The 10659-nt window shown below is 40.6% G+C and overlaps 1 long non-coding RNA gene across 1 annotated transcript; it reads right to left on the reverse strand.

Annotated features, from left to right (window-relative positions):
- Positions 1-5743: 5743 nt before the first annotated feature.
- LOC111240136 lies at positions 5744-8266 on the reverse strand. Its single transcript, XR_002665911.1, has 3 exons — positions 7784-8266; positions 6431-6486; positions 5744-5886 (listed from the first exon to the last, which is right to left on the reverse strand). It is a non-coding gene; the product is annotated as an uncharacterized LOC111240136 (long non-coding RNA).
- Between the last annotated feature and the right edge of the window lie 2393 nt (positions 8267-10659).

Genomic DNA, 10659 nt, shown 5'->3' on the forward strand with positions numbered 1-10659 from the left:
AGTGTTAAAAAGTCCAGGGTCCAGCAGCATTCAGCAGCACAGTCTTATCAGCTCCTTTGTAGCACCCATGTTAACAGACTCATCAGTCTCCACCCTCTTACCATCAAGAGTTAATTTGCATCAAGAGTTTGTTTAGCATGAGGTGGTATAGTTTTGAAGTCTTTAACTAAAAAGGATGAGCCCAAAATATTAATTAAACTGACTTGCATGCAAAAAAAAACAAAAAAAAAACTTAACAGTCACTCAAATAAACCAAATGTAATAGATACAGTAATATGAAATTAGAAAAATTTAGGCAAGCAAAAAAAAATAAATAAATAAAAACTAACAACTGAACACACAGCAACCAAAACAAATCAAATAATCATGCAATTAAATCAATATTCCAAACCAAGGCAAACATAGGCAAAACACAAAAGAAAAGCTTTCTCCTGATTAGCAAGTTGCATCTCAATTTCTTTGATGCTGTCAGGCATTACTGCCAGGGCAAAACATACAGTTTCATGAAAGTAAAAGAAGTGGGACTTAGCTGCGGGCTGTCCACCGTTCTCCAAACTCTGCAGTCTTGACCCGACTGACGGCTGGCATCTCCACTCTGTCGTCAATGTCTCTCTGTTCCTCCGCCACTCTCACACGTATGTCCTGCACGCCTGTGCTGTATCCTCAATTAGCTGTGAAGGCAGGTAGAAGACACCACTGTGGAGCCCAATGCACCAATCAGTGCCTCCTGCACCCAGGTGTCGTCTCGGGTTAAATTAACCCCGCAAAAGCACAGGAAGTCTCCACCAGGGTCAGACACGCACGCACGCACACACAATCGCCCTGTGACACTAGCATGCCTAAATCAGTCGTCTTGGAAACTAGGCGCTGGAAGGGCACACTGAATTATCTAATGAATTCACTCAAATATTCCCATTCATATGCAAATGCAATTATGAATATGCAAATATCCCTTGCATTTGAGCCTCTGTCAGACCTAGACTCTACCAGTCCCTGCGCAAAACCTTGATGTACATCACCAAACTCACTTCCTTGTTGTTCCTCCTGTTGTGGAGCTGCAGAGTGTATGACATGAACTTCTCACATTTACCAACAAAAATTACACAAACAAAACATTCCACCTTAAAAGACACTGGTAGCTACAGATAGCCTCTGAGCTGCTCAGTGAATAAAATTGTTAATTAGTAAAGATGAAAAGACAGAAAACATCCTTTCTTACATCATTCACTTGTGATGAAACTATTATATAGGCATCACAGCATTCATCTTTTAAGAAAAGCTGCCATGAAATCAAATATTTTAGGCTACAACAATCCCAAAGAAAGCCTGTGAAGTCCTAGAGGGACTGGCTAATGCAAACTCTTGCTCTCTGTAATGACAAGGTTTCAGTGACCTGGGAAAGAGCAGAATGTATTGTATGTGTATTGAATGTGTAATTATTTGTAGATGGATGGAGGATGCAGAAATCAATGTATCCACAGAGCTGATTGATAATCACTGTTGCAATTAAATCCAAAGCCATTTCAGTGGACGCCTTCCTGGAGGAAGAGCACTGATACGAGGGAACATCAGGAGCTTGTTATACAAATCTTTTGGTAGTTTCACCCGATTTGGAGCAGAGGTATGTAGCTTACATACCTGGCCTGGCATCAGTCACAAGGCATTAAAGAAGTTCATTGTAAGGACATGCAGAGTTACGGACCCACAATTGACACTTTGTTACTCTTCCCACCATCAAACTATCAAATTGATAGGAAACAGAGACAAAGGACCCTTCTCTCACAAACAGACCATGCTTTTAGCATGTCAGAGAGACACAGAATCAGACCAAGGGTCAAAGGGTCAGCTCCAGAGGATCAATGAAGGGACACCAGGTAACTAGAGAGCATAGGCAAAATCTCCAGTTTGTAACAATAAGACTCTGTCTATTGATGTTTGATTGTTTCTTATATAGGACAAATAACACCAAAAGGACTGAGTATCACTAAGGTGTGAATCTTGGCCTAAGACTCTGTCTATTGATGTTTGATTGTTTCTTATATAGGACAAATAACACCAAAAGGACTGAGTATCACTAAGGTGTGAATCTTGGCCTGTCTCTGCCATGCATGAACACACACACACACTGACGCACACACCAACCCCCCTCCTCTGTCCCTCTCTAGATAAGAGTCATAAACTACAACCCACATTCCAATCCTGGGTAGTGACCAGCAGAACACTCTTCACAGACACAGATCTGAGGAAGAATAAATAATTTAATAGCTGACTGTTCTGTAACTCATGAGATTTTTCTATGTAATAGTTCAATCCCAAACTTCTATCCTATAGAGTGTTTTAAATGTAACATGTAGACTTTAAGACAATGTCCTTCATGTGACCATACTGTCAGCATCCTTCACACGCGGTAACACACACTACATGACATCCAGATTGTCCATATTATTATTATTACAGTCAAAGAACTGCTGTGTAATCCACATTTATAGACTATTAGCTTTGGGAAATGTTTATATTGTTGTTTGATCAATTAACCACTTGTATTATGATTAATTCCAGGTTTGAAGGATGTAATATGAAATCAACACTCCTATTACTCCTCTCTGCCATTATTAGTGCAAGTAGTTTTATATGTTATTTCACTTAATGTTTTGTTGTCATGGTGGAAGACGGATGTTTGAGTTTATAAGTACACTCTAGAATTAAATTATTCCAAAGTTCAGTGGAATATTACTCTCTTCTCCAAGTGGAAACACAGGAGAAGATGAGTGATGCCCCTGAAACATGTGCCAGCCCCCCATGGGATAAAACAGTCGTGATCAATTCACACATTGCTAAGAAACTGGGAGAAGCTAGAGAAGGCTACAAAGCTAGAAACTGAAATTTCTGTAGTCCAGGCTCTTACCAACAGCCTGGTTCTTAGCTCTAAGCTGCTAGCCACAAACTCATGGCTCTTAAGCCATAAGTAAGTTTTTGTCTACATGCGCAATCTTTTAATTTTATAAGCCAATTCAACCAACTGAACCAAAACAACAGAAGTGCCTCAGAATAATTTTGTAACTTTTAATCATCGTCAAGTTTTCCTTTTTGAAGATTTTTGACAACTTTAGAGTCATCTGGTCAACGCCAGTCTCCTCTAAAGTTATCCAGCCAAAGTGAAGTGCATTACAGTTTAATTTGCATCAACCCACAAGAGGCACCAGCAGATAACACATTCCCACTGCCCATGCATGACCGCCGGCAGAGAAGCCGACCAGAAATCAAGAGTGCCTGAGACAGAAAGTCTCCTGGCAAACTCCACAAGAGCTGAATCGCTGAGACACCGGCAGAATCCGTCATCGTGATAACGGGACACAGCCTCCAAGAGAATCCACCTAGATCCCGTGTCTCCAGGGTTACCACGGCAACCACAGTCACCTGGGTTCCAGCCAAGGGTCGTCAGCTACAGCTTAACACTCTGCTCATGACTGGGTTGATGTCGAAATATAGTAATATTTAATCATCAAATCTGATTTGTAGACATAGTATCATTAACTGTATAGCCACAGTCTATAGCCATAACATATTCTCTCCCACCATTGCCAACTCATCACACCGCTCATTTCATTATTATTTTCATCTTTTTGATTATTACACCTTGCATTTACTCTGTAGATAGTAGCTTAGTTAATAAACTCCTTTATTTACACCCAGTTGTTGTCCTGTTGTGTTCTTTTGACGTAGAGACTGGAGATCCATTGAATCGGGAAGTCATGGCTTCTGATATGAGATTGATAAATTTATCAATGAAGTAATTCATTGTTGTCCTCCCAGAGGACTGGTGCCCCATTTCAACGAGAGTAAATTCTAAATTATGGCGTTAATGCTACAGGTACCTGCTGATGTTACACACTGCTCAGCCATCATCAGGTCTTGTAGTTGTGGGATTTCAAATAGTAGCTTCATGTTTTGCCAATTTGTAATGTCAGCTGTACAACACAGAGCCTGGCAGTGGTTTGATATCAAGAGGCACAACACGTAGGTACGTGGCTGGTACATGTTGTGCAGGCATGTGTGCACTCTAATGTTACACTTCCCATTGTACCTGTATCCTTATGCATTTCACCATAGTTTTGCACAACAATGATCACTGCATGGTGGAGAAGTTGTATTAATAATGAATGGCTGCCACTGGATAGTTTATAATACTGTCTGATTCCATGCATTTTTATTGTGACTGAGCTCCATCATATATCAACATGTCAACCTCAACATTGGTGCATTTAAATTTTTTCTAAGGGAGGATGACGAATAGGAGATAAGTAGGCAGCTGTTTCCCTGAACTGCTGATCCAGCTGTTTTATAAGAGGAAAAACAGAACTGGTATTCTTTTCACCTTGTGTAAAAAATACCAGCATGCCTCTTTGGCAGGTGTATGTCTGTCTGTCTGTCTGTTTGTTTGTTTGTTTGTTTGACCACAATTGCATCACAGCCTGCCAAAAAACTTTAAAGGTATGTAGTCGAGATCAAAACAAAGGTTGAGTTCCGAGATCAGTGATGTCAGACCCATGAGTACTGAGCACTCTATAATATTGTAATAACTTTTGAGTACTCATGGGTCTGAATATCAACATTGATGTTGATGGGCGTGCAGCTGGTGTGATCCCATTGTAAGATCTATCGATCTATCTATCTATAACAAATGAACCACCATTACACACTAATCATCATTTTGTGGTTATTTGTAGATCATGACCTGACCCTCATTTTCTCACCATTTGACTGGTTGAGATTGTTTTGTGATGCCAGGTGATTCAGTTACATTTTCACCAAGCAAAGGCCATAATGCCATCCACATGTGATTTCTCCTTATTGTGTGTCAGTGTTTATGATAAGCCAATATAGCTTACCTCAGCTGCCTCATGTGGAGGGCATCCTCTTCCTCCTTCACCTCTCACCAAATACCTTACATTATTCCCATCCCCATAATTACCCTTCCTTCCATTCTTCTCTCTCTCTGTCTTTCCCCTTTCTTTCTGTCTTTCAATCCTCTGATCTCCCTGCTGATCTCTCTCTGATTTCCCCTCTCTCCTGTACTTCCACACCTCCTCTCTTTCCCCATGTCTCCCCCTTCCCTCCTGTACACAGCATCCTCTTTCCTAATCCTCTCCCCTAATGCTTCTTGTTTTTGACTGAGCAACACGCAGCAGTCTCAATGGATCCAGCAAGAATCCCTTTAATCCAGTTACTTCTCTTCATGATGCTTGTGTCCTCTGGGATCTATTAGAGGAAAATAATCCAAATCAAACTGGGCAAGCGTGAGGGCCATGTGAGATAACCTGAAATGCACTGTGACAGTATAGTGGTGTGTATTGTATGGTCCCTGAAGACAAATGGTGCTGTAGGTACATAAAATAAAAAATGGCTGTTATCATGATATGCATTACTGCTGATGCCTCTGGGTAGCAAGACATTTGCATTGTTTCGTGAGTAAAGGCAGCATGAGGCTGGCTGCTGCAGAATGTGAGGACTGAGGAGTAATCACATCAGGGTTAGACTGCCAAGCATCTGTCATAATTATGTGGAACCTGGGTGGATGTTACAGACCCACAGGTGATGGCTCCGTTGAGGCTGATCACACACAGAGAACTGCATCCTGTGAACCATAACTGTGGGTTTATGAGCAGTGAGTCAAGACAGACACAGTCAAATAAATAAATGTATAGAAACATGTCAACAATTCAAACATCTTTCTTATCACCATAACACAGAGCAGTTCTCCATCTTTATGTCTCTGTCTCAGCTGTGCAGTAGGTACAGAAAAAACATGGTGATGGATGGTGATGAAAACTGCAGAGTGTCTCAAAAAGCATTTCCCGCACCACGCAGTCATTGGAAAAGCAGCGGCTGAAAAGGGATAATATAATATAATTCTGAGCATCACAAACCCAGTGAAATAACTTAACATAATCAGAATTTTATCCATTTGGTCCAATAACATTTGGAAAGTTGAGAGGAGATTGATTTTTAAAAAAAGATTCTATGATTTTAAACCTATAATATGTAAAATTAGTGACATTCACATCAGCCTAAGCTGGACGCTGTTTACTGTTAATCAGCAAATGTTAGTTATGCACACTCTAACATGGTGATCATTATACCTGCTAAACATTAGCATGTTAGCATTGCCACTGTGACCATGTTAGTGTCCTGAAATTAGCATTTAGCTCAGAGCACTGTGGTCCATTTAAGCTGGTCTCTCAAAATCAGTTCAAATGTGTTTTTAGATGTTGTCGTCTACAATGGAAGGTGGAGGTAAAAAAAAGGTGGTGTTAGTGGGAGGCAGTAAAATTTGGATGGGTTCAGACACTGTGTCTCTTGAAGACTCCCCTCCACCACACACAACCACAAACACACACACGCACGCACACACACACACGCACACACTCACCTGATGTCAGGAGGATGCAGGTGTAGGGGGTTTCTGAAGCTTTCCAACCATCTGACCTGGAGTTTGAACAGAGTATAAAACCTACGTTCGACTCATAGGGACTCATCAAAGAATCTTTTTTTAGAGACCTGCAGTCAGTAGGTTCAACATATCAATATCTTTTCTTTATCTGTCTTCACTGAGCCTAACGACCAAAGTTATGCTAAGCAATCACTCGTAGATGGTTATCAACTTGGTAAGTCAACCCAACCTCAACTGTCACCAGAGCAGCATATTTTACAAACAAGGAGCAAACTATATTAATAGACAAATACAAAGAAATTAAACACATGATCCAGGATAAAAAGCAGCTATAGATCTGACTGTAATTGCACTTGTGTATTACATCAAATTAATGTGCTGCAGCCTGGCGGTGTCAAACTTGGGTTCAAATGAAAAATAAATATGAACAAATAAGTAAGTATAGGCTTATTGTCATAGCCTATCTTATAAATACAAGAACAAAGCTTTTGTGTGTCAGTCAGTCTCTGTTGTAGGTTGATATCATACGAAAGCACATTGAAACCTTGACATTGTTGCAGCAACAATGAATTGTAGTTTATTTGGTAGCTTTTCCTCGTGTTTTTTAGTACTGTACAGAGATAGAAGTGATACAGTGGGGAGACCTGTGGTCATACCTATTGGTCATACCACCCCCCGCCCCTCACCTCCCACCATGCACCTCTGGCAGTGAGAGAGGAGACTTGTCAGCAAGCAGAAACCTACACAAACTAGAAAAGGCGCCTGCTCCGACACGGTAACATATTAATGTCATTGACGTGATGTGCATGTAACCCTTTCGCCACCGGCTCGTGATATGTGGAACGCTTTCAGATCTATTTATTATAGCATTCACCTCCTTTTATCTCCAATAATCAATTAAGTGGCGAACGGGACATCTCATTGTATAGTTAACATGTCTAGGGGAAACAATGATTCTCACTCTTTTATAATACCCAATGAGAGGCTGAGGGAATAACCCTGTCTTTGACAACCAAATAAGATTACTGCAAAACGTATGGATTATCTTACTCAGATACTCACTGTACGAATTGACAAATGATAGCACAACACGGTTTTTCAATCTCTCAGTTTTGTATTAAGGGACACAATAAATCTTCCACATTAGAAAATAAGAAACATTGTATGGAAAATAAATAGGAAAACCCCAAAATAAAATTGACCCGGGATTTTATTTTTTATCTGTCTTTTACCAAGCTTGCATTAGTTTGTTGGCGCGCTTTATGTTGGAGCTCATGAAAACCAGGACGCAGTACTGTTTACCTCCATTAGAAGAGATGAAACAGCTCCTACCACCTCCGTGAAAATCCTCCTCGTCAGGCCTGGCTTAGCCCGCAATGGTTAGCAGCAGCATGCACACTCCCAACAGCAGCAGACAGCAAGCAGATGGTCTCCAGCCTCAGCAAAACGTCCGCGACGGCCGCTGCAGCTCCTCCCGACCAGTCTCCTCCTCTCGTCTGTGCAGGTGAAGCGATGTCCGACCGCTCTCCCTCGACGGCGGCAGCTGTAATGAGCTAACGTGGCTAACTCCACGCTCTCGGTAGCAGGAAAAACACGTTATTAATAAACTGTCCCAACTCTGGTAAAGTCAACTCCGAGCTTTTTCTTCAGTAGCAAGATTTACACAGTCCAACATGAAAACCACAATAACCAAAAACGTCGGCAATGACTCTCCCACAAATGCAGCTCTTCTCTAGCCCATCGTCCGTTTTTTTCTCCTCTGTGTCTTTTTTTCCGTATCCCCCACGTGAACACACAAAGGTCAACCGGAAGACAAAAACATCCAGGTCATTAATTCTCCAGAATAAATGAAAATTACTGTTATGCTTTTCTTTTGGTAATGAACTGAACCATTTTTAAAAGTAACTTATACATTTTAACTGTATGTTTTCAAATCACTATTTAAACAGAGTAATATATGGATAATGCTTGACAAATCTTTTAGATGCAACTTGACCCAACTGAATAGAAATTATGCACCTGTCAACAATTCACATATTTTAAATGAGAGACAAAATACAAAATAACTGATTAAGATCAGGTTATTACATGCACATGACCGATAGAAAACCGATCGCGCAAATGTTAAACATTTTTTTAGCTGGGATCGCCCGTGCCGCCCAAGACGGCGTTCTATAGGGACCCAGACCTGTTATTATTTAGACGGACCGTTTCTATTTTAACATGCGTAGCTTTCTAGTGATAACAGTAGTCAATGTATGTACACAGGAAATGCACAGACCAATCGTGTGCATTGTAACTCATCCCACGTGACGCTATTCAGCCAATAAAATAATTTATTCAGAACAATGTTGCGAGTGGAGCGAGTGGGTGTGTGTGAAAACATTATTAAAACTAAATATCGCTCCAGGATCACATGTGTACTAGAATGGTCCTAACGCCATTTCAGCCCAGATTTAAAATCCTGGCAGCACAACGTAGAGCTTACTTCTCTCACTGAACAAGAGAAAGTGGGGTGGGGAAAGTGGGGATCAAAGAGAAAAGGAGCTGTTAAAGCTGTTTAGTTGTTAATATTTGTGGAGATAGTTTATATGTGAAATGTTGTTAAGAAAAAATAAAAACTACCTTTTTATTAATTTTTCTAAAATTAGGCACTTTATTTTAAGATGCCTTTTTCAAAAGCTCTATTTTATTTTTAAATGCAACCCTTATTTTATTTGAAACGAGAAAAGAACATTTATTTTGTTATTATTTTATTATAAGATTACCCTCCAGTTCAATGTGAAAATTAATAATTAAACATTGCTGAAATACTATTGAAATGTATTTTCTTTATTTTATTTGATAGTCAGTTGTTCACTACATACTGTCGTTGATACAACTACTACGCTACTTCAAAATATATGGCACTGAATCATAACCCATGTTAGACATTATGAAGTTCCGGACCTTGAGGAAATTTTCTCTAACTGGACTTCTTTGAATTTTAATTGAATACCCCTGCTCTAGAATATGAGCAGAGCAGAGTATGGAGTGGCTAATCCAGAGAAACGACACAATTCCTGGTGAGCCGAGATGGATATTGGTCTGCCAAGGTGAGAGAAGGAGCGAGCGAGAAAGAGCAAGAGGAAGATGGATCGATAGCACTGTGTGGTGATCAGCCCAATGGAGCAGACTGTGTGGCCCACTGGTTCTCTGTGGCCGTCTCCCCAGAAAACTAAGTTCAGTTCGGTCCTGTGGCTCTGTCCACTCACTAACCATTTATGTGTTTGTATCTTTATCATTGTTTAAACCCTGTGTATTGCAGAATCACTGTATCCTGATACCACCATTATGTGGGCATCACATTTTGATACTATAGTACCATCATTCCCACCCCTAATTCTAACAACAAATCCTGTTTCGCAGGCCTCTCAGAAGTTCCCTCCACCAAAAAGAGTCTTGCTCATTTATTTTGCTCCTGCTCAAATATAAACAGTAAAACTCCTTTTCATCTGTGGATTTGTGACTTCTTATATGCAGTATTCCTGTTGAGGCCTGTTACTTGCAGGCAGGAGATGAAGACAGGAGTTTTCATGTAGCTGATGATAGTACTGTGGGGTATGAAGCTGTGGCAGGTGAAGGAGGCAGCAGCAGTGACACTCCTGACAAGTTTCATGAAGGGGAGTAAATTAAAGCTGCAGTTTGCATGGACCTTTACAGAATAGACAGATTAACATATGACAGTCTGAATCGCTACTACCAATTCAGCCCTTTGTGTTCTTGATGATTTTAATAGTAAGTGAGATGCAGCTACATGTTTCAAGTGTTCATGACCACACATGCAGTTTGTCTGATCACCTGATTTAACTGGAGCCTTGTTAATGTGTTATGGCAAAATGACAGCAAACTGATGGAAGCTCAGCCGCTGAGAGATGTGTTGTGGAACATGTGCTGCTAATAAATATGTGTGACCTCCATCATGCTTCAGAATTAACAGCTCCACCTGTGTCCCACACAATGACGTGACTGTTTTCACAACAGTGAACAGGGTCATGTGACCATGCGACAATCACTGTGACCTTACTTGCACCTGTGGCTATGATGCTAGCTATGGTTGCTAGACACCTAAACAGTGTGAAGATAATGGATCTTTACTTGGTTCTGTATGTTACAGACTTAGCTGCAAACATGAACATGACAGAGAGATGACACCCACAATCAGCCAT

The sequence above is a fragment of the Seriola dumerili genome, unplaced genomic scaffold (genome assembly GCF_002260705.1).
Source record: "Seriola dumerili isolate Sdu_G_001 unplaced genomic scaffold, Sdu_1.0 BDQW01012297.1, whole genome shotgun sequence".
NCBI classification, from domain to species: domain Eukaryota; kingdom Metazoa; phylum Chordata; class Actinopteri; order Carangiformes; family Carangidae; genus Seriola; species Seriola dumerili.